General features: G+C 37.4%; 1 protein-coding gene across 1 annotated transcript in view; it reads right to left on the reverse strand.

Annotated features, from left to right (window-relative positions):
- Positions 1-24,484, reverse strand: part of LOC124428169 (thyroid receptor-interacting protein 6) — a 227,225-nt gene that overhangs the window by 150,817 nt on the left and 51,924 nt on the right. The gene's annotated exons all lie outside the window — the stretch shown is intronic.

Genomic DNA, 24,484 nt, shown 5'->3' on the forward strand with positions numbered 1-24,484 from the left:
GTTATTCTGTAATTGTTCTGTTATATCTGCACGTAATTATTATAATTATCATACGACTGATATATAACCTTCACTAGTTGGAGTTTATTTATAAAAAAAAAAAAAAAAAAAAAATAAAAAAAATAAAAAAAATAAAAAAAAAACAATGGATAAACGAATTCTGGAGAAGTAATACATATTGATAGTCGTTCTTTCGTATAGATTGAGAACCACTGCTGGTGTAATATTCCGGTATCGAGGTAAAAACACTGAAAATGAATTAACTTTTTGTCCGGGCGGCTCGACTCCAGGGCGGCCACGCTCAAGTCACATTGTCAGAGCCGAGGAAAGAGGTTACACAGGGACTGATGGAGAAGTTAGAAGAAAAAGATCTATAGAGATCGCCATTGTATCTTGTCTACTATTCGGTGTATCATGTGGTGTGTCCTAGGATACCGGGACATCGCGAATTAACTAGCCGTATTCCCTCGATGAACATCGGTTGTGAGCTCAACGACAACGACGAGATTGTCTGAACGAGAAAAGAACCACTCTTCGCATCGTCGAGCCTTAATCGAGGTCGTGCTACCCATAGTTTTTTCTTTATATCGTTGTATCCCAGAAAAACGGAACGATTCCTCATCTCGACGACCCTTCTTCGCTCGACAATTATAAGAAAGTCCTATCTTTTCATTTAATTTTAATCACATTTTAAAAGAAATATTTGTTATCTTACTCGTAACATATTCTTCTTGTTTGTACCAAAAAAAAAAAAAAGAAAAAGAAAAAAAATTTCGAAATAATCACTAGATTATTAGATTTAGAATAAATCACTAGATTCTAGTTTATATATAAAATTTATACAAATTATTATATTCTAACTAATGTTTTACTTATCAATAATAAAGCTTCGAATAGAGAAAATCTTTAGATCTTTGAATAGATTTGACGATCTTGTAATAATTACAATCGTATAATGATTAGTATCAGAAAATACAAAGATTTCGGTGGAGGAATTTATAATCTTTTTCTTTTAGCATTTAACTTTACAAGTATAAGATACCTAGAGAACCTTTGATTTCTATTCTTCTCAACGATAATGACGATCGCACTTCCACGTGTGATTATGATCGATGATAGATCTACGAGGGACCAAGATTGTTTCGAAAGAGTGTGCCCTGGCACTTGCTAAGAAGAAGAACGGTTATGATAATAGTTGACCAGGATCAAACTACGGCAAAGCGGCCTCGTGTAATTTATATTTAAATAAGCTTGAATCGAAAACCACAAGGTAAATATGAGAGACGATTCGAGAAAACGTAAGAGAGAAAGAGAGAGTGTTCCGTGACTAACGTGTGCGTGCCGATTTCCATGCGATGTGATTTTCGATCAAATTGCGGTCGCGACTCAAGAGTGCCGGCTAATCGATTATCATCGTCGAATATTTCAATTCGATCGCTTTCTCTCCTTCCTCTCTCTCTTTTCTTTTTTTCTTTTATTTATCTCTTTCTCTGGAAGAATTTTTTGAACGTTCAAAATTACCTATAAGTGTTTAGGAATCTATGTGTTGAAATAATATAGCGAATTTACAGATAACTATTGCCAATGCATGAATATATTTTTTTATCTCGTTAAATGTTAATACAAGTTTCAAATATTATTAAACCTATCGATATTGTATTAACGTTTTCATATGTAAAAATATTGCACATTGAAAATCATGTGCCTTTATATGTGCATTGAAAAAACAATTCGACTCAACTTTTCATATTGAAGATTTATTGAGATATAAAATCATACACACACACACACACACACTATTCTCCATATATTAAATAATCGCATTAATTCTACAAAATTAAAAGCAAAAACCTTAGTGCCAACCTATCCAACATCTATCGGAGAAGCAACCAACGAGAGAAAACACATATCTACCCAAACACCTAATCCTACCTCATGCACGTCCATCGCAATTTTATTTCGATTCCCCCTCGCAAGGCATGCTACCTTTTCCCATCAGAAGGAAGGGCTAGGTCGGAGTGCGCCCGAGCCAGTCGTATAATAAAGGATGCCTGGAAACAATATAAAACAATAAAGGGTTCTTACCATAACCGCGTGGCTGAGTCGGTGCGATATTGTATCTGGTACACCGTGGTGAAGGAAGAAAGAAAGAAAGAAAGAAAGAAAAGAAGAGACAAAGAGAATGGCCTGGTCTGGTCAAAAGAGTGAGAGAGAGAGAGAGAGAGAGAGAGAGAGAGAGAGAGAAAGACTAAGAGAGAAGACCAAGGTAAGGGAGGAGTAAAGGTGGAGAGGGAGTGTGAAACGAAAGAAGAAGGGTGTACGGGTCAGTTGTCTAATATATGTGATAATAACTTCGAGCCGGGAATCGAAGCCAGCGGCGTGCGAATCTCGGATCTGCATATATGGATTGCCAACCATCTTTCTCTCTCTTTCCTCTTCCTCTTTTTCCTTCGATCTATCTATCTCACTCGTTCTTCCCTTTACTATCCTACACGAACGTATTTTTCATACGTATAGAGATAGGCGTACGCGTGCGCGAGCCAATGCGCCAGCCGGGAATTTCAAGATTGAAATTTGAAATATGGAAATAACAGAAAACGATCTCGAGCATTCGCCGTGGTGGGACCCTTACTCCACACTCAGCGGGCTTTCCAAAAATGATGTGCGTTGTATATACGTATACCTATCTAAGTGGTTAAAGTTATGGGTGAAAAGGATTGTGGTTAGAAGAGAAAGAGAGAGAGAGAGAGAGAGTGGAGGAGAGAGAGAGAAAGTGTGAAAAAAGAATAAAAGGGTAAAAAAAGGAAAATATAATCGTTATTGGTATTAGGATATATACTGAATTATATAAAGATATATCTTTATCATTCATATTCTAGATTAAATGAAGTTTTCTGTAGCTGACCGTACATACGTTTACTATGAAGAAAATAAAGTATGTAAATTGTGAGTTGACTACTACCATCTCTCGAGGTACATGCAAACAGTCTTTGTTTCAAGAGAAGACAGAGCCGGCTAGAGTCGTGCCACGGAACATTAACCAAGCAGCGAGCATAACAGAAAAGATCGTAATGTTCCGCAGCGGAGGTTAGGTGCATAATGTGACGTAACGTAACATATAATGGCGACGAGAGCGTTCCATTGTATTGCACATAGAGAAAGAGAGAGAGAGGAGAGAAAGATATATATATATATATATATATATATATAGAGAGAGAGAGAGAGAGAGAAGAGAACGAGAGAAAGACTTGAAAGACCAAACGTGGAAACCATATAGAAAGAAGTACTCGAGGGGATGCCCAGGCTACCCGTTCGGAGGAAAATTTTGTCGAGCGAACCAGCATTTACGTTACTCTACTTGCTCTCCACTGACGTTAGCTTCGTACACTTATGAAAATCTCCTTTTTCTCATACCGAAAAGAATAGACAGTACTATTTTGTTCGAAAAAAAAAGAAAAAAAAACAAAAAAAAAACAAAAAAGAAAATGATGATCGCTTTCGGTAGAAAAATATCGATTTTATATTACTCAAGAATAAATGCATTTTTGATAAAACTTTATAATACAATTTGGACGATTGTCAAACATATTTCTTACATACGTATAAAGCTATTATTATAATCGATAATCAGCATTATCAAGGCGTAAAAAGTAAATTCCTTTTCAGATAAAAAAAGAAAAGGAAAAGAAAAGAAACGAAAAAAAAAAAAAAAAAAAAAAAAAACAATTATTACCATTCGAACTTCGTTTTGGATCCATTTTATTCACCCTTTGACGAGTCGAGACCAAGGAAACGATTTAACAAGCGATTCCGTGGCGAATATTAATGAGAAAATTGCTTCGGCAATTGCGGAGAGATTCGACGGAAGATTTTAAAGAAGCAGGTGGTGGGTGCTCGTGGGCGAGAGAGAGAGAGAGAGAGAGAGAGAAAGAGCGTGCGCGCGCGCGCGCGCGCTCGCCCACTCCACAAATCCGATGGCCCGGATATTCAAGCTGAAAGCTCTTACAACCGTGGAAAAGGGAGTAATCGAGGAGAATTCAGTCCTTGTCTTCAATGCCCGTAGACAAACGATTATTTCTTTCCTTTCTTTTTTTCGGTACCGTCCCGCCATAATCGAGGGATTAAGATCTTCCATAGGTGTAGTGAATCGAATTATTAACCTGTACAAAAAGAGATAAAGAAAAATATATTTTGAAGGAAATTAAGAAGAATTTTAATGGTCTCGTATAAAAAAAAAAATCTCCATGCACAATATATTTAATAACATGGATCATCAATTAGTTAGTAAATGTATTTAAAATGATGTCTCCCTAGCTATTAACCAGAATTTATTTAACATATAAACATGTCATTTGTCTTTGACAAAGAACATAAATATACTTGTTTCTAATGAGGAAGAGATGAGAGGGAAGAGGAAAAGACAGAGAAAGGGAACGATTGCGCGATCGTTAATAAATTCTACTTATGCAAGAAAACGGTACTCATAGTCAGACATTTTCTCAGCCTTAGAGTTAGGTCATTAGAAGGTTATTGTTCATAAGCGTTTATAACGTGTTCGAGCTTTGAGCGTGGATCACGTCGAAAGAGTTTCTACAGCATATCTTAACGAGTAATTATGTTTCTTCGATAAAGGAGAAATTGCCGAAAGAGAAAGATGGAGAATCGAAAATTAATGGATAAATTGAGATATGAAGTTGCTGATGAGATACGAAGTCCATGCGACTTTTTCCAAAGATCCTTTAAATCGTTGCCCTCTTTAATCATATTCGTATCTCTTTTTCCTCATCTCTTAGTCCTACGATATTCTCTTATTGTTTGCACATTTTATATAATAATTAATCATAAATACTGAAGAGATAAGAATAATTACGAACGATCGAAGATCGACAGAATAATTTTTCGAAAGTATTTTATAGATTTGTTTCTCGATAATATAATAATAAATAGATTTATAATAATTTGCAAAGTTAAACGTTAATTAGGAATGACAAACGATATAGAATTATTACATCTTGACATATACCTCAATCAGGACTCAATTTTTCCACCCCTAAATCTAAAATCGAAGGAAAACCATTTGAATCGTTTGCGACCCGATTATATCGGAATTAAACGGCCGATTTAAGAAAAGAAAAGAGAAAGAGACCGAAGGGCTTCATGATCGTTTCTCAACGTCAGAAACCAAGAGCCATCGGATTTTCCTGACGGAGGAGAAAATACGAGCTCTTCTAGTTTCTGTTCTCTCCCCTCGCTCACTCTTTTCTCGATTCTCCTTTCGCACATATGCATGCTATACGCGCGACTTTGAAAAGTAAAAAAGGATAGAAACAGAGAAATAGAGAGAGGGGGGGAGAGGGAGGGAGGGAGGAAGAGAGGGAAAGAGAACAGACCGTTGTCCGGGTATAAAGAAGTTCATTATCGTGACGTTTAATTATGTATTTATTTTTAAAACCCTTTGTCGAGCCAGAATCCTTTTACCGGGAAAAGAGTTACGCCGATTCTCGGTAACCACTCTCTCTCTTTCTCCCTCTCTTTCTCTTCGTCTACCTCTCTCTTTCTTCTTCTTTCTCCTTCTCCCTCTCTGTCTGTTTCTCTCTTTCTCTCTCTCTCTCTCTCTCTCTCTCTCTCTCTCTCTCTCTCTCTCTCTTTCTCTCTCGTTGTCCATTGCTAGCTGACTGCTAATGAATTTTCACCTTTTTTCGCCTTATTTGCTCATTAGTGCCTTACCCACGCTTTTGCTCTCTCTGCTTCTCTCGTTCTTACTCTCCCATCCCCACTCTTTTCTTCTTCGTCTCTCTCTCTCTCTCTCTCTCTCTTTCTGTTACTTTCGACTACCTCTTATATTTTTTCTTATTTTCTACCATTCCATTTCTTGTATATATCCGTACGTCAATTTTACTCCTTCTTTTCTTTAATATGTATTACTTTGCACTCTAATCCTAGTAGTTATCGGAGTAGATAAGGAACAGGTGCTGGAGTGGAACTTCGTTACTCAATTATGTCGTAAACGATTTAACGCACGTAACCCAGATCTTTTTTCTATTTCACGATTGTACCTACGATAAGTCGTTCCCATTTTCTTTCCTTTCTATTCACTTTTATATATCGATCTTAGAGATAAATTATTATTAATTGCTAGAAATATAGATAAATAAACAAATTGATGAACGAACCGTTGTGGAATAAAGGAAATGGGGGAAAAAGGAGAAAGTGAAGGGTCAGCATAGCCCCGAACCTAACCCTAACCCTTTGATCTCGTTATCTCGCGCGACGCCTACGCGGCAAAGTAACGATGTCGCCGGAGAATCCCATCCGGTCCTATTAAAACGAGCTCACATTCTACGAAAGAGTTCTCTCTCTCTCCCTCTCTCTTCCCCCCTCCCCCTTCTCTCTCTCTCTCTCTCTTACCCTCTTCTATGTACGTATATCTCGCAATTACAGCCGTCACTCCCCGTCGACGTTTCAACGATACAGATGAGTAGAGAGAGAAAGAGAGATAGAGAAATGGAGGAAAGGGTGGAAGTTGGGAGTGAGAAGGGTGGAGAGCTGAAATCCCGTTCGATTTCGCTAGTGGCCGGCTGCTGACGATCGATTCTCTCTCTCTCTCTCTCTCTCTCTCTCTTCCCCTCTTTCTCTCTCTTTACTGCACGAGTTCTCTCTAATTTCGACATTTTCACCCTGTCCGCTATATTTGTTATATTTTCGCCTCGGATCATTATTACGCGGCACCGCACGCAGTACGAGGGGATTACGGCTTAATCCGGTCTGCTATAAATTGGGCGGAATCGCAGTCCGTATTCTCTCTCTCTCTCTCTCTCTCTCTCTTTCTCTCTTTCACGCTTCATCGCTTTCTCTCTCATTCACCCACGATGATTTCACGCATTCATTTGTTCATCCCAAAGTCGAAATTTGCAGTTTCTCGGAAATAAGTATTATAACGTATGGAACGTTATGTATATCCTTATCTCAGTTGAATATTTTAATCCATTATCTCTACGCTTATATATTAATACTTCATTGATTTTATATTCAATAGGATACTTTTTTCGATTAAATGATTATATTTTCATTAAATACGATTTGTTCTTCGTTCGCTTTATGAGGATCACTCATTTCAACATCTCGCGAAAGTGTTTTCGGGCGAACAGCAAGATAAAGAATGAACGAAGAAAACGAATAAAACATTATCGTAGGGAATGAAGAAGATCCAAAAATATCGTACATGTCGTAGAGAAGGAGAGATAGAAGGAAAGAAGATGAGGATGAAGAAGTAGAAGAAGAAGAATTTGGTAGGTCAAGCAAAATGAGAATCGAATCGCAGCAAGCAAAGAAATATCGTCGGTCAGCGGAGAAAATCCGTATCCTGGCAGTAACGACCAAGATGGACGAAGGAAGAAAGAAAAAGAAAGAGAAAGAGAGAGAGAGAGAGAGAGAGAGAGAAAGAGAAAGAGAGAGAAAGAGGGAGAGAGAGATGGCGAGGGTGGTACCCTTAGCTGGTTTCCCTCAGGAGGTTTTATAATGGCGTCCAGTTACTACCGACAGGACCTCGGGCGAGCCCACGGACACGATACGATCCTTCTCCAAAGGACGAAGGCCGATTTAACAAGTGCTCGAATATACGGCTATGAGTGGTCTGAGCATCCTACGAGAAAGAGATTTTTACAATGTACGGAAAGCAAAGAGGGTGAGAGAGAGAGAGAGAGAGAGAGAGAAAATCGTGATGGTAACGATAGTGACGATAAGCATGATCTCGAAGAGTATATGTATAATATATATGCAATTTCGAGAGAAAGTACCATTATTAGTGTTATGTACTATTGAATGTGAATTGAAATCAATAATTATGACCATCACAAAATTATGGATGTAGGTATTTCTTGCAGAACATTTTTATCATTTAAGTGGAAAAAGAAAATCCAATTCTTGCATATTTCACAACCACGAAACGCCACGCCGACGTGTTTCCGTCAAAGAGCTTCCGTTTTATTTGTACTCACCATCGCCGGAATTAATTCGGTTCTTGTAATTCTCTTGTTTCATCACGATATAATTGGTAACACGATATATTCTCTTCTCTCACTCTCTCTCTCTCTCTCTCTCTCTCTCTCTCTTTCTCTCTGTCTCTCTCTCTCTCTCTCTCTCTCTTTCTTTTCGTCTTTGTTTTTCGCGAATACGTTGAGCAGTGTCATTATGAATAAAGAGACGCGTTCGCGTCGAGAGTTAACGATTTTGCGACGTGATATTTTACCGGGTGATATCATAATAATGTTAAAATCACGCTCGGCCCACACACATTTAGTTCTGTTCTTGCAATGATCCAACTTCAAAGGAAAATTACACTAGACATATATATATATATATATGTACATATATGTCCAGTGTATATATATATATATATATATATATATTTATTATTTAAATTATTTCGATCTATATCTTCAAAAGAAACGGAAAAATGAATTATTCCTATGAATAATTATTCATCGATGCGAAATTCATAAATTTGTTACATATAAAATAAAATTATTTGTTTTATTCCACATCTATATTTTTTTATCCAAAGATTGTTCGAAAGAAGATAAACTGATTTAGAAAAGTTCGATTTGAAATCGGAGTAGTATCTATCTCCTTTTCGGAATTTTAGTCTAGTACTTACATGGCTCGATTCGAAACGAACCAACGCGACATAGCGCATAGCTTTCGTATTTGGCGCGTTTCAAGCCCACGACGTGGTACCATGCGTTCCTCGTCTATTTTCGCTAATTGGGTTCGATTCTTTGAGATTCGGAGTTGCTATGGCATGCAGGCAAGCTCTTAAGACGAGCCTCTAGAGAAGAAGAGAAAAAGAGAATGAGAGAGATTTATTGTACCAGAGCCTGACTCCGACTCAACAAAAAGGCAATAATAATTATAAACTTATAAAGAAAATAAAAATTTTCAGTATTCGACTAATATCATACGTAAAAGCGAGATTAATTTTTAATGAGAACATTTGCGCGGAAATGATTTTTTTACTGATTTTTATAAAAAGAAAAAAACAAAATAAAAACCAGACGAAAAGGAAGAAAAAAAAAAGAAAAATGAAATCAAGGAATTTAAAATAAATATTCAACGTTTGTGCAAGAGAAATAAAATATTTTTATCATTTGTGACAATATAATTTTATGAAATTGCTTTTATCGATTTTTTTAACTAATTTCAGTATACAATTTCTCTTTCCAAATATAATCGTACGTATATTAATAAGAAGAAATTAAAAAATTATTCAATTATTCGTTTGTTAATCAAAGCGACGAACGAAATATCCCAAAAGGAGAAATACATTTTGCAAAAGCTTTTGTTACAATTTAAGCATATAGAAAAAGGTCGATGAAAAATAAGAAGATAAAGAAAGGGATAAGGATGGACCAAGCCGTAGTTGAGACAAACCGTACCATACTTCTCGTTGATATACGAGATGTCAATTTAATTGCATCCACAAAGTGGCCCTGAGCGACGTGCAAGTTCTCTTGCCCTCTTTCTCTCTTTCTCCTCGAAAGATTTAAATTAGAACACATCATAGGAGACTTTTCTTGAACCTCAGAAAATATCGGAATTTATTTATTTACGTACAAATCAAATGATCTCTATAAAAGCAATCTATACAACTCTATAAAAAGAGGATAAATTAAATTGCATCCATAGAATTCTTCCTTTCTTAAATAAGTTTTTTAATAAACGTCAAAGGGTGAAACCGATTGTGCGTCGTCTAAAGTCTTCGAACGTAGCTAGAAAAAGAAGAATCATCGTTCTTCCGGCAAAGCGAGGAGCAAGTATTCCACGTTAGAAATAATGCGACGATAAGAATCGAAAATAAGAATTCCTTGACGAAGAAGAGAAAAAGATAGGCAGACAGAGAGAGAAGGAGCGATAAAGAGAAAGAGAGAGAGAGAGAGAGAGAGAGAGAGAAAGAAAGAGAGAAGCAGAGACTGTTCCCCATTAAAGTGTCTCCGCAGGCGTTTAATCACCCAATTAAGAGGATTTTCACGTATGTTAATTAGTCGAAACACATGCAAAACGTTGTGTGTCCCCTCGCGTATCCTTCTCCCTCTCCAATGTTCCTCCCTTTGCCTCTTCAGCCTCCGGTGGTGCTTAAAGCCTTGCGGGAATGAGGGCCTCGATTGCACTCGAGGGCTAAAAAGAGATCAAAAGGAGGCTCCCACCGTCGCAAGAAATACCACATGCGCATACATATGTATGCGAGTTGCGATGGTGGCTACACATGTACGGCCACCTACGCACACGAGTGTTCATCTCTCTCTCTCTCTCTCTCTCTCTCTCTCTCTTTCTCTTTTTCTATCTTTCTCTCTCTATCACTTTCTCGTACGCTCACGCGCACAAGGGTTGGAGACGCGTGTTAAACCATCCTCGTTAGTGCTCGACACGCGGAAAGGAAAGCTATCGCAAAGTTGGTAGGAACAAACGGGCTCGGTGCCCGGCCGTCGGTAAGGACATTAATGACCCTGCTCGTCTAGAAAATAATTGGGAGTAAAATCACGTTAAATTAAAAATAATTGGAGGTTCAATTAAATACCGCGACCTGGTCCCTCGTGTACACTCGGTCTATAATACGAAGTTTCCCTTAACGCGAAACTCTTTCTCGAGTGTCGATGAATGTAGTCCGCGTTGCTACTGCTGATCGATAATCCGAGCATACTTTATTGTTCCTAGGCTCGATTGTTGCGGTCTGGGTATTCCTTTGTTTTATGTTTCTTTAGATCCAGTTTGTTTTTGAATTTAGAGTGGAAGCTTACACATCGACGATTTAGATTTTTCAGAATTGAAGTTCACGTTGTGAGGTATGTTAATGAAACTCGTAAAACTTTAAGATCTCGCATTTAAATGTATTTTTGTTGCTATAATAAATTAACATACTACGTTTAACTGATAACAATCTAAAACCCGTAAAGGATATTACGAAGGAATCTAAAAAAATTATCTCTCGATTTTAATACAACCCATAAAAAGAAATGATCGGATAATTAAATTTGACTGATGGTTTTTATAAAAGATAAAGAGGGAGTGTAAGAGATAAGGAATGAGTGAGAAAAGATGGACAGAAGCATCAAAACGTTTGCTAAACGAACGAAAAATCGACCAGGAGAGAAAGACAATAAAGTGGGAAAGAAGAAGCGTGTCTATCTATTCAATTATCACCTTGGTCTCGGTCTCGGTGCTGCGTGTACGTACGAACAGGTAATCCCATTTCACGACTTCCGGCCATTCTAGTAACTTTGAGCGACGTGTCCTGTGACGTCATTTCGGCGCACTCATCCAAGTCTTTACGGACTCGTTCCCTGAACGCGACCATCCCTCCCTTAAGACGTCATATAGTCATCGTTTCGAATGCCTAAATTATATAAGTAAATTAACCTCGAACGAACACTCGCGAACTCATGGAAATAATATCGACTCGTAAGCACTTAGTTGCAGTCGTTAACTCGTCGAGTGTTATGACGCAATTACTTACAGCTTAAGATTTCAAAAGTTCCAGTCCCTCTCGTCTCATACATCTCATTTTTTTACTTTCTTTTTCAGTTTCTCTCTCTCTCTCTCTCTCTCTCTCTCTCTCTCCCCGCCCCCTCTACCCTCCCCTTTCTCTTATTCACCTTTTTCAACAGGTACGAACATCGTCATGTAAAGCGCAATGTTCTGCGTCATCGTCCTCGTAACGGTATTATTTGTAAATAATTAGTAATAAATTAATTACGAACTTTAATGTACGCTCGAAACTTTTGATTAATCGATTAGGCTCGAATCATTTCGGCTAACAATCCAAATTTCTTTTTGTTCGTGAATATCTGTTATGTAATTAGGACATTGCATGTTGGGATTGCATGAGGTAGCATTTTGAATCTTGCTGAAGTAATTAAAGTTAAACGAGATAAAAGAAAAAAGAAAGAATATCTTATTAGTATATTCGTAATGAGAAAAATAATTAATTTAAAATAAAAATACTGTATAATAAATGAAAATTTCGAAGACGTAACAAAGTGATTGGAGGAACGTTAATTTTCAATAAGATGTACTATAAATAATTTCCTAGAGGAGGCCTTGATCCGCGTAAGGAAACGACGAAGAAACCCGTTCTCTCTTTCGAGAAACGTACCTTCCGGAAGATTCTCATACCGCGACAGGAAGTTTCTAAGCTGCTACACGTACAGGAAGAAAACTCGATCCCCAAATGACTAAGAGACTCATTTGCGTTGCTTTTAATGCTTATAAATCTCTTAGTATCTCTACACGTTTCAAAATCACCCTTCCTTCTCTTATTAACAAAAATTCAACAATTCCTAATCTATGCCTCAGTTTTTCTTTGTCCTTTGAAATTCTCCAACGTACATTGATAAGTTTCAAATTTCTTCGTTTTACGAATACGCATGTGTATTATCGTAGCGGTATCATTGATACTGTTGCAGCATCCGGAAAAGGGGCTCCAATTTCTATCACGGAATTTCGTCACGCGTAATTCTATCCGCGTGTACCGGCAATTGCCATGTAATGCGCATAATATTGTTGGCCAGAAGCAACTTCACTGCACGCGAGTGTATGCGCGTTCTCTCGGATTATTGGACGCTTGCATTATCACTGAATTTCTCTATCGGATATATACATATACATTTATATATATATATATGTGTGTGTGTGTGTGTGTGTGTGTATGTGTGTGTACGTGTTTGTATGTATACAGTTAGCAAGAGAGAGAGAGAGAGAGAGAGGGAGAGAGATAAAGATAGGAAGACTGGCTTGTTAATAAACTGAGTACGCGGGCTACCCGTAGGCATGCATCTGTCCTATGGAATAACAATTGTTCGCAACAATAGGTATTTAATCTTCCGTAATATCCCAATGCGCGTTATGCACTTCGAAATTTGAGGAAAGCAATCGTATTACAATCCATAAGATTATGCTTTCGATATCGATAACTCTGGATACACTCTAACAGTCTCAGTTTAATACGGATTTAAGGAATAACACTTGTCTGACGAACACGTACTCACTTGCAAACACTAAGAACTTTCGCAGACGGTCATATGGGAAAATAGCTCTTTGTTCCAGCTTTCTCTCTCATTCCGAGTTACATATATTAAAGGAGTACCAAGAAAGGTGTAGGAGAACTTTACAACACGATCGCATGTGCGTGTCGCGCAAAGGTGTAGGAAAGGGTCTCAAGAGGAGAAGAAGAAAGAGAAGAAGAAGAAGAAGAGGTGAAGGAGAAGGAACGTAAAGATAGTGATAGTGATGGTGATGGTGAAGGTGGTAGTAGTGGTGGTGGTGGTGGTGGTGGTGGTGGTGGTGAAGCAGGATGGAGGTAGAAGTAGATACGTTGAAGGAGATAAGGGGAAGATACGGCTCGGTTTAAGGAAGCGGTTAATTACCAGAAGATGGAAGATTGCCGGGGGCACGGTCTTATGCTTCGCGTATAACCAAAAGAACCGATCCTTTAGCCCAGGATCGCGGATGCCTTCGAGTAATAATCTTACAAGCGTTTACGGCCATTACCCTTCCACGTATTGATCTACGCTCGATCGAACTACACGGGAGACGAAGCGAAATCGAAGCGGCCCGTTAACGATAAAGGTTCAACGCGTGTCTGCCAGGACGCGTCCCTAATCTACTCGCTTATCTCCTTTCACAGCTATGCCACAGTCGACACACGTGGCATCATTTCTGTTGCGTACTGACCTTCTCCTCTAGGAAAGACTTTCCATAACATTTTTTTTTTTTCATAGAACAGTGAAAGTTACTTTCTAATATAATGCAAATAAGATTAATAATAACGAAGAATTTGAAAATCAGTTTCGTGCCTACGGATCGTACGTTCGTATAAAATAGAGAATAAAGGATAGGAACGAACATTACGAGCTCGCATTGTTCCGCATAATTAATTTTATACATTTCACTCGATTGTGTGACCGCGTTCCGCGACGTTTCGCCCACGACACGAGGTGCCGCGGTACCCCGGCCGACGAACCGAAACTTCCGTGATTGTTTTGAAACAAAAGTAAATTTAATTTACCGGCTAATTATCGCCCGCGCAAAGTTCTGAATTAAACTTGTAATTGGCTTTCGCTTGATTCGAAGAAATTGTACTAAGCTCTCTCTCTCTCTCTCTCTCTCTCTCTCTGCGTCTCTTTTCCTCTCTCACAGTCTCATCCCAGAAACGACTGAGATGTTCCGTGTAATCCAACGTGAACATGTAACAGTAAATGTGGATGTGGATGTGGTATACACAGACGAGCATACAGAAGAGACGTAACAACCTTTCTACATAATTACAGTCACGTGTACGGTTTCCCAATTAAAATCATCTTCGCGTGCTATCCACTTACAGACCGGAGACAGATCGCTTTTCCCTTTATAGATCAACGGTATTCGTCTCTCTCATCGGCTTCCATGTTAACTACCCGTTTCCTCGACAACGAGCATGCCTCGTTGCTGGGTCTAACGTTAAAAGGATGAATGATATTTATCAAGTACGGTGTGAGTTTTTTTAAATAAATAATTTGTAATACGATTATGTAATAATACATAAAAATACCTATATATATATACATATATATATATATATATATATATATATATATATATATATATATATATAGGTAAATCAATCAAATTTTATCGTAAATCGAAACGGTGAATCTTGAGAACACACTAATCAGAAAATCTGAAATTGCGTCTCTCTCTCTCTCTCTCTCTCTCTCTTTCTCTTTCTCTCTTTCTCTCATTCTGACGTGAACATATTAATTTCGTTAGATGAGAAACGAATTGCAGTGTCGCATTGCGTTATCGTAATGGACAACGTGGCCCTAGGAGAGAGGGCGAGACCCGGTATAATATACATTCGAACATGTATTTGTATTCGTAACAGTAATTACCGGAACGCACGGATACATTCTCGGTAGGATTAATCGCACGGGTATTGATCAACTCTCAGTAGAAATGTGTAGTTCGCTTTTACGCGCACGATTCAGTCGTAAAGAGAAAGAGAGGTAGAGAGAGAAAGAGAGAGAGAGAGAGGGAGAGAGAGAGAGAGAGAATAAAAGACAGACACAGAGGAATGGAGTTAAGGCCATGAATCTCTTTTTCTTGAAGATCATAAAAATGCTAAGAAATTTTATCGATATCCTTCTTGTTCACGATATATTATTATTTTAAATTATTTATCTATTAAAAATGTTTCAAACAAAATTGTTATCGAGTCAATTCGAAACATTTCAAAAGATGACGTGTTTCGATTCAACTGTTTTTTAATACTCACGTAGTCGATCTTGTTCATATCGCGAATAAAAAGGGAGGAAGGGAAAAAAGAAGAAGCGAAGAAAAAAAATCGGACAAAGTGACAACGGTATATCGTGTATCGCGTGACTGAGGTCGACGAGAGAGAAAGAAAGGAAGATAAAAAGAGAGAGAGAGAGAGAGAGAGAGAGAGAGAGAGAGAGAGAGAGAGAGAGATTGTATATAGGAGGGATGTGGAATTTCAATGGCGCATAAAAATGAGATGTTTAGATGAAAACAAGGAGATAAGGGACACACACGAGAGGGAACGTACAGCGGTCATTTAAATTGTAATTTTCAGTAGGAGTTCTATGGGAGGGTTCGCGTGTCCGTAATGTATGCGCATCTCAAGATGTTCCGCGTTTGCACGATAGTCTTAGTCTTGTGTAAGGTACGACGTACGTTCACAGCATTAGTAGACACTCGTGCTTCTCTTTCGGTTTCGGTTTACAAGAGAGAATCTTCGAGAAAATTTTTACATTATCTAAAAAGGTCTCGTTTTAAGATTAATAAAACAAATATATATACATATATATACATATTAGAAAAGAAAACGAATGTATATCTTATCTGTGTTAAAAAGAAATTATTCTAAGTTTCTCTTTGACAAATTTAAATCATTAATTTTAAATAATCTAACATTTGCAAATATTTCGAACTAACGTGAGGTGTAATCATATCTTACATAGAAAAATGTAAACTACTCGTTCTACCGTAGTAAGGTCGAAAGTAGAGGCTCCTGGTTCTTCGTCTTAAACGAGCGCCCTGCGGTGAGATCGTATCTACAAAATAGAACACCGCAATCGGATAACATCTATTTTCTCTCTCTCTCTCTCTCTCTCTCTGTCTCTCTCTCTCTCTCTCTCTTCCTCTCTCAAATTGGATAAGGAAGGACAACGAGAGACTGCAAAGAACGAGGACAATACGGAGAAGATAAATTTTCTAATTTCTCAAAGAGCGTTTTTCTTTTTTATGCGTATGAATAATAACTTGATGTATATTCGTAAACTTGATAACTTGAAATGTTGCTATAAATGATAATTTCATATTGATATTGAGATCAAGCAAATGTACAAATTTCAAAAATACTAACACGATATAAAAAGCACATATAACATAAATAATCGGTAGTAAAGTTCTTCCATACGAGTCGACGATATAGGAGAACAAAAGAGAACCAGATGGAAGAAGAAAAGAGGTATAAAGGCAAATGCGAGCACCCTTCTCATCCTCCTCGAGGCACGTCCAACAGAAAAATCCTTGTATCAGCTACGCGCGATCGTAAATTCCTTCGAATATTTTATTGTGTGACAATTTTTATGGTAATTATCATTATAAATTTGCCGGGTTATTTATGTCACGTCGCGTATAAAGAAGGGATAACCGGTGCCAGGGATGAGGGGTGATGGTTCAAACGAGAGAGAAGATCCCTACATCATTCGAGCGAAGATTGGAGGATGCGTAAACCATAAGAAGCATGATGGAAGAGCGAAAGAGAAAGAGAGAGAAGGAGAGAGAATGTTTCAATGGATCTCTCGGATTACCTGCTGAGATATTCATTAAAGCGTTCTCGTTAATGACACCTTCATCAAGAAAATTTACAAGTCTGTCGTTAGATGATCACGACCAATCGAGCGTCTTATCTTCGAACTTATTTCACTCAGTTTGAATAAATATATCGATGAATTAAAAACTTTATCTTCTATGTTTTATCTTAATCGTAATCTATTCTTTATTGCCCTTGTCGAAAAAAATAACAATAGTTATTTTTTAAGAAGCTCGAAAATAAATACATTAAGTCGTTCGTGTATTGTAAATTAGAACATTAAAAATCTGAATGCTTTCACGTGATAAAATCTGGAATGACGTAGAGAAAAATTGTAAAAGAAGGAAGAAAAAGAAGAAGAGTAAAAGACGCTCGATAGGTGGGTTCGAGCGAAGTAGCTAGAGGGGTTGGATGGAGGAAGCGTAAATCAAGCGACAGCTCAAGGCACGGGCTCGGACTTTGTATAAAAGAGAAGGTGGTATAAAGAGTGTAATGAGGAAGAGAACGAAGGCAGCGAAATGATCTCATTAGCACATTCCTAGCGGACCGCCTTCGTCGTCGTGTGTCAAGAACGAAATTCTCTACCCCACCGATATTGTTAGGGACGACTTAACTCCCACATAAATAATCTCCTATTCGTTCGTGGTCTGGTCTTTCCTCCTCCTCCTCCTCTTCCTTCTCTTTCTCCTATCCACCTTCTTCACCTCATCCACCACCTCTTTTCCCCTTTCGACCAAAACGAAGCCACTTCGACGTGTCATGATACGCTTTTAGACGCAACGACACAAATATTCCACAGTTCGACATTCCACATTAGTCTTCTGAAGGAAAACCACAGGGAACTTCGCAATGCGGTCACATATATAATTTCTCAATGGTATAGTTTATATTTTCATTATTAAAGAGACAAATAAAAATTTCAATTACAATAATAATTTGTTTCGAATGCGCAATTGAAAAAATATTCATAAATCATAATTTTGATCTATTTAAAAATATATTTAACAAAGATATTAAATATAATAACAGTTTTTGTGATACGATTTAACAATTCTTTATTTATTTCCATGTAAGACTTCTTCTCTTAGATGTAACGAAAAACAATGACATCAGTGGCATCGACTGGGCAAGCCCGACGGCAATAAGATTCTACAAAGCAACGCCTTGTCTTTTTCTTTAACGTCTACTCTCCTGGGTTCACCAAGAATGTAATACCGGACCAATTACTTGGGATATCTAGCTCGACCCTGCTCGTATCCAAGCCACGGAGTCGAATATATCGCACACCAGAGAGACAACACTTTACGCTATTCTCAGTCCTTTGTAGAATTCGATGAACGATCATTATTAGTTACGTAATTTTTAGACAACTTCTTTCATATTCGAGCTTCGTCGCTTTTCATTTCTTCTAATATCCAATGATCTTTTTATGAATTCAAACAAAAAATCTTTCTATATTAAACTAGATAGATACTCGTAAATAGCTTCGTGAAACCAACGAGTAAACGAAGGAAATTAGTTTTAATATGTGGAAAAATACTTGTCCAGAGTTAAGCAAAATTGTGAAATTAAAAAAAAAAAAGAAAAAAAAAACGGAAGATTTGTTCGTAACACCACGGATAAACTGGTTGATGAAACATAAAAATTTCGTTGAGGTTTCAAATGAAACCAAAAAAAAAAAAAAAAAAAAAGAAAAAAAGACTGGAAATGCTCTTGAGGCTGTAATTGGACACTTTTTTAAAGTTCTAAATTACATTCAATTAGTAAAAACGTTGCCGGGGGGCATTCAAAACCATGTAATGTAATCTGTCTAAAAATACCCATGAGTTAACGAAATCTAGTTAACAAGAAAAAAAAAAAAAATAAAAAAAATAAAAAAAGAATGAAAAACCAAATAAAAAAAGAAAAAAAAAATTGTATTCTAAATCGTCATCGTTCATCTCTATCGTCGATTAGTGTTTTGCAATAAGGCATAGAGGCTATGGTGCCTTACGACTTACACACATACACACACTCACACAAAGATATTTATCGTATACACGTAAAGTGAGCTCAGGGTACTTCGACTATTTTGTCTGGAGGGGTACTAATTTCGTAACATCTTCGTCTAATCATCCTAAAGGTTTCGCGGTGTGCACCAAGTCCATGTGTATCTCTCTTCGTGCTGACACGCACACTTTTACTAAAGAGAGAAAGAGATACAGGGGCATAGAAAGGGGAGCAACGGAGAAGGAAAATGTGCAACTAGCGAGAGAGCTTTAGTATAATTAAAACAGTACGGAGGAGAACGGAAGAGAGAAAGAGAGAGAAAGAGAGAGAGAGAGAGAGAGAGAGAGAGAGAGAGAGAGAGTCTACGAGAGGAGACAGATACCGTGCTGATTTCATTAAACGTCTTACCTCGGTGCAACCTGGTTTCTGTTTAGTTCAAGAACCGAGCCTTTTATTTCGTTTTCCAGGCCCTAGAGAGAAAGAAGAAATTCACCCAAAGGAATGCAAACAGGAGGGAGAGAGATGATGGGGTTAGCGCAGTGGTCGCTCGAAATAACGTCCCTGTGGTCTTTTTCGCATGAGTCTCCGAGAGCACGCTGCATTCTCTATCCCCACTCTTCCTTTACTTTCCCCTATTCCTTACCTCTATTCTTACTTTCTCTCTCTCTCTCTCTCTCTCTCTCTCTCTCTCTCTCTCCTTCTCTGTCCCTCTTTTTCTTTTTATAAGTGAATAACAAAGATTGTAGTTGATTGGGTTAAAATATCTTTCTCTATATCTATTAATCATTTATTTAAGTGAAAGATAGACACCGTTTTACCGAGAAAAGACAGAGAATATGATATCAAATGTCAAACGATAAGGGCGAGCGCGCAAGCATAAATAGGCGAGCATCGGGGTATAAAAGTTTAAGGGTGAACTGTGTGCAGACAGGCAAACTAAGTGGATGTTGTTTCCGAAGACAGAATCTCGTTTCGAGATCTTCATTGTTTAATCTGAATAGAATACTTCAGAATATAAGGTTTGTTGATCATCCCGGAATTAGATTTTTAACTTAATTAATCTGTTTTTAACTTAATTAATCTGTTTTTAATTTAATTTTTGAAATATCATTGCAAAAAATCAAGAAATATGCTTGTTCCTTGTTTGTTTTGTATTTCTTTTCATTCTTTATTTTTTTTTCTTTTTTCTTTTTTTTTTTTTTTTTTTTTTTTTAATAAGAGAAAGAAGATGAAATAACACGATGATGGTTAAAGCATCAAGGATGATGTTCGGGGTCGTTAACTCTAGACGGTTTCGTTCTTAATTATCCTAAATAGTATTTGCATACCTTTCTCCTATACACTCACTTTTTCCTAGTAAATTAATGTTTGAAAAGGATAGCTCTCTTCATCCTGCCACGAAGCCGCAGAGCTCTTTCTCGAGCCTTCTCTTGCATTTCCTCTGGATCCCATCCCCCTTCACGCACCTACTACCAACTCTACACCCTCTCATTTTCTCCATTGCATAGCAAAGATCTTGCTCTCTCATAGACACATAGAGAAGAAGACAGCAAGTTGAACTGCGTGTGTTCTCTATATCTCCCTTCTTCCCTCCCACTCTCTCTCTTTTTCTCTCTCTCTCCCTCTCTCTCTCTCTCTCTCTCTCTCTTCCTCACGAAATAAGTCCGCACACGTACGCGAGAAACATTGAGCGTTCTATACTCGAGCGCTAGGCGGATTTAATCCTAGCAAATTAATTCCATTTTCTCGGAGCATCGCGCATTCCCTGTGTTTCGTCCTTCATCAGCTCGGCTATGCGCGCGGAGCTACTATTCACCTATCCCCACCACCCACAACTCCCACCACCATTACTAACAGTACCCTGCACACCACCATTCTCTATCCTTATTCTCTCGAACGCGCCCTCTCGCGGGCCACCCGTCGTGCGTCCTCTCCCTTGGTTCTACACCTTACCAAAGCATCCACTCCTCCTACCTACCTACCTACCTATCTACCTCTTCTCTTTCTCTCTCTCTCTCTCTCTCTCCCTCTCTTTCTCTCTTTCTCTCTCTTTCTCTCTCTTTCTCCAAAAGCTATACTCGGCCTGGTCTACAAGGAATTGTTAATTGCTCGTGCAGCGCCAATTTGCATAAATCAATTTTAAATCAACCCTCCAGACGTGGAAGAGCAAAACTTCGCGAATGCACGCTCACATTCTATGGCCGTGTCGTCGACGTTTCTACTTGCGTAAAGGAGCTGAAAGCATACATTCCCGGATTGGTTGATCGATTGGAAAGAAAATGTAAAGAAACATTGTTAAAAATCACTTCAATCTATCGGCCAAACCAAAAAAAAAAAAAAAGAAAAAAATAAAAAAAGGTACAAATCGCCTCGCTCATCTGAAAGATTCTTAGAATTTTTGATTTATATTTTACATTGTATTACAATTTTCAACAAAAGTTACGGATATATAGCTCGCGAAAAATATTATCTAATCCTGCGAATTACTCTTCTGATTTTCCTACAAAATCAGTCCTTGAAACTTGCAACGATTTCTCGTTTCTCGGATATCAACGATTTCTCGAATATATGTAATTTTCTCTCTTGTATTAGATTTTCACATTACACTATAGCAGAAACATTTGGACGCGAAGCATCGACATTAATGTTTCTGCACGTATGTCGAAGAGAAGGATTACTAAAAGGAAGTGGATTTCGTTAAATTCAAATCTCCACGTACAGATATTGCAATATAGAATCACTCTCGCCATAACTAAAATGTTTTAAATTTATGTTACAAATCGAAACATTCATGCATAACTACTCATCTTTTACACAACTAACAACGTAATTTTTATTGAGAATTACTTCATATCTAATTTTCTTCTCTAATCTTTTCCATTACTATCCAAACCAAAGAATTTTCATTCTTCACTAAATGAAAGTCATGTCATTTAACTCTTTTTTACGCACAAGAATTTTTATATTTCTCCAAAACATACCGTAGATTTTATCTTTTCGATAAGTAAGAAACTTTTTGCGTAACAAATTTCATCAAATTTAGTTGAATAAGAAAAAGGATTCACAAAAAGTAAATATTTGAAGATTTTAAATTTAATTTCTTAAACAGCAACTAATAACGTCTCGACTAATCAAGCTTTTCCTCGCGATCATTAGCAGAGTTCACGATCTAACCTAGACGTGGAGAAAAGAACGAATGAGCGGTGGAAGGGAGAGAGGTAGAAACACAGTGAGCGAATAAATGAGAGAGAGAGAGATAGAGAGAGAGAGAGAGAGAGAGAGAAAGCACGTACAACATCGTGTAGGACAAGGGGGTGCCCCGGCACCCGGAGCTACCCTCGGGCATTGTATCCCGAAGGCCGTTATTCAGAGGAGTCGGCTCGATTTGAGAGCCGCGGCGATGCAGCTGGCATTTAGCAGGCATTCAATTAAATATTGATCCAGCTCCGTTTAGCGCCGGTAAACAATTATGCACGCTAATTAATGCTCGCCGTTGTCGGCGCAATCAAACCGTATCGTCCTCGAGAGCGTCGGCCTGAATCCGCTTCACCACCCTTTTCCATCCTTCAACTCCCACTGTTGTATGGATCATCATCGATCCGACCAATCTCGATCCTAATTAGAAAGAAAAAATACTGGGGTTAAAGTATCGATGGTTAACAATCAAGACTGAGCAAGGGAAGAAATTACGACAGCGCGTTTTGAAAATTGGATTTGTGTTACTTCGAGAACTTACATTTCTTGATCTTTTCAGGAAACATCAGTAAGTATCATACCTTGTTTTAAAAAATATTTTTAATTATCTACATTTTGTATTTATGTTTATGGTGAGTGATTTGAAGATCCTGTTCCATGTCTCAAAATAACATTTTACAAGAATATTCATTTTGTTGTATTAAAAAAAAAAAAAAAAAGACTTGCTGCTGTCGAGTCACTAAATTGATTTGGAAAATGCTAGGTAACGTTATTTATTAAATTGTTTGAATACGTTGAACAAATCTATTTGGAAACCGATAGAAACAATGCGCCGCAACTGAATTTTTTAACGCAATAACTATCTACAAATTTGATCAACCTGTTAAAATTCTGAATCTCTTTCGACTCGATACATACATTCATGCTATCGGCAAAAAAAAAAAAATCAGGCGAACCTTTCAATATAACACTTCTACTTCGTATCTGAATTTTAAATGTTATATAAAATTAAATTCTAAGATCATTATACAAAAGAGAAAATGATAGAAAAGTGACCCCTTTATTAATCAATGCAAAATTAAAAAGAAAAAAATTAGGATTTTATATAATGAGCTATCGCCCTTTAAATTTTCTGTTTTCATTATAAACCCATTTCAAACGAATGGTATACACTCGATGAGATATTCAAATCGATGGAAGTACCGTCAATTTAATCGTTTGCAATCGGTTTCTCGGTCGTTGCAGTGGTCTGCGGGTAAATTAGGAGTTGGTGTTAGAGAGGGAAAGGTAAAAGGTGGTAAAGACAAAAGGACGAGCTACAACACGCGACTAATATCGTTTCTAAGTACACGCGCCTGTCGATGCCGCACAACATACAATTTTCCATGGTAGCAGCTTGGTCCTGTACACGCTGGTCGGTGTACCTGCACTGTGCTTTAACTATCCCTCGATCTAAATGCACTCTAATGGACTGCATTAAACAGAGAGGCCAGAGAGAGAGAGAGAGAGAGAGAGAAGGGGTGGCTGGGGTAGATCGGGTAGGACTGGCTAGCCGAGTGCTTTGAAAGGGGTCCCTCACAGGCACGTTGGAAGGAATTTTTGAGCGAATCCAATCCGCTACTTGCCATCCACTGAAAACTTTCTCTAATCTGTGTACGTTCTTCGACATGCTTTATCGCATGTTTTATAGATTGATAATATTTCAAAGATATCTCGGTAGGATTATTTTTCAATGAACTTGATCAGATTCGTATTAATGTAATTAAACAAATTTTGAAAGATCCATTTTAATGTCAGCGTCATCGATAAGACATTATTTGATATTCATACAGATAGCTTTCGATATATCATTTCTGTTATATTATCGTATATGAAATAAAAATCGAAAGAAAAAAAGCTTAAATCATCCTCGAAAGTAGATATATTTACGCTTGATAAATATATATTATTCATTTTCTATCATCATATATATATATATATATATATATATATGCATATAATATATATATATATGCATATAATATATATATATATATAGAAAGGAGATATTAAATCGATTTCCGCTGCGAGATATTTGCATTGCTCGAAGCGGTCTACGTGTTTGTTATTTAATTAATTGCAATAGTACTAGTAACGTAGCACTTGCTGCCCTACGATCATTAAAAAATGTTCTTAATCGCTTCTTGATTAAACCGTGAGCCTTTCTTTACTCGATGTAGACTCATTATCTCGAAAACGAGGCGAGAAAGAGAATTTAAAAAGTAGCGAACAATAAAAAGAAAAAGAAAAAAAAAAGGAAAAGCGAGAGAAAGAGAGTTTATTTGAAGAGAAACAAAATTTATATAGAGTAATAAAAAAAAAAAAAAAGAGAAAAAAAAAAAAGAAAAAAAAAGAAAGGAAAAAAAAATAAATCGGAAAAGTAAATGTGAATTC

The sequence above is a fragment of the Vespa crabro genome, chromosome 11 (assembly GCF_910589235.1).
Source record: "Vespa crabro chromosome 11, iyVesCrab1.2, whole genome shotgun sequence".
In the NCBI taxonomy this organism is placed as follows: Eukaryota; Metazoa; Arthropoda; class Insecta; order Hymenoptera; family Vespidae; genus Vespa; species Vespa crabro.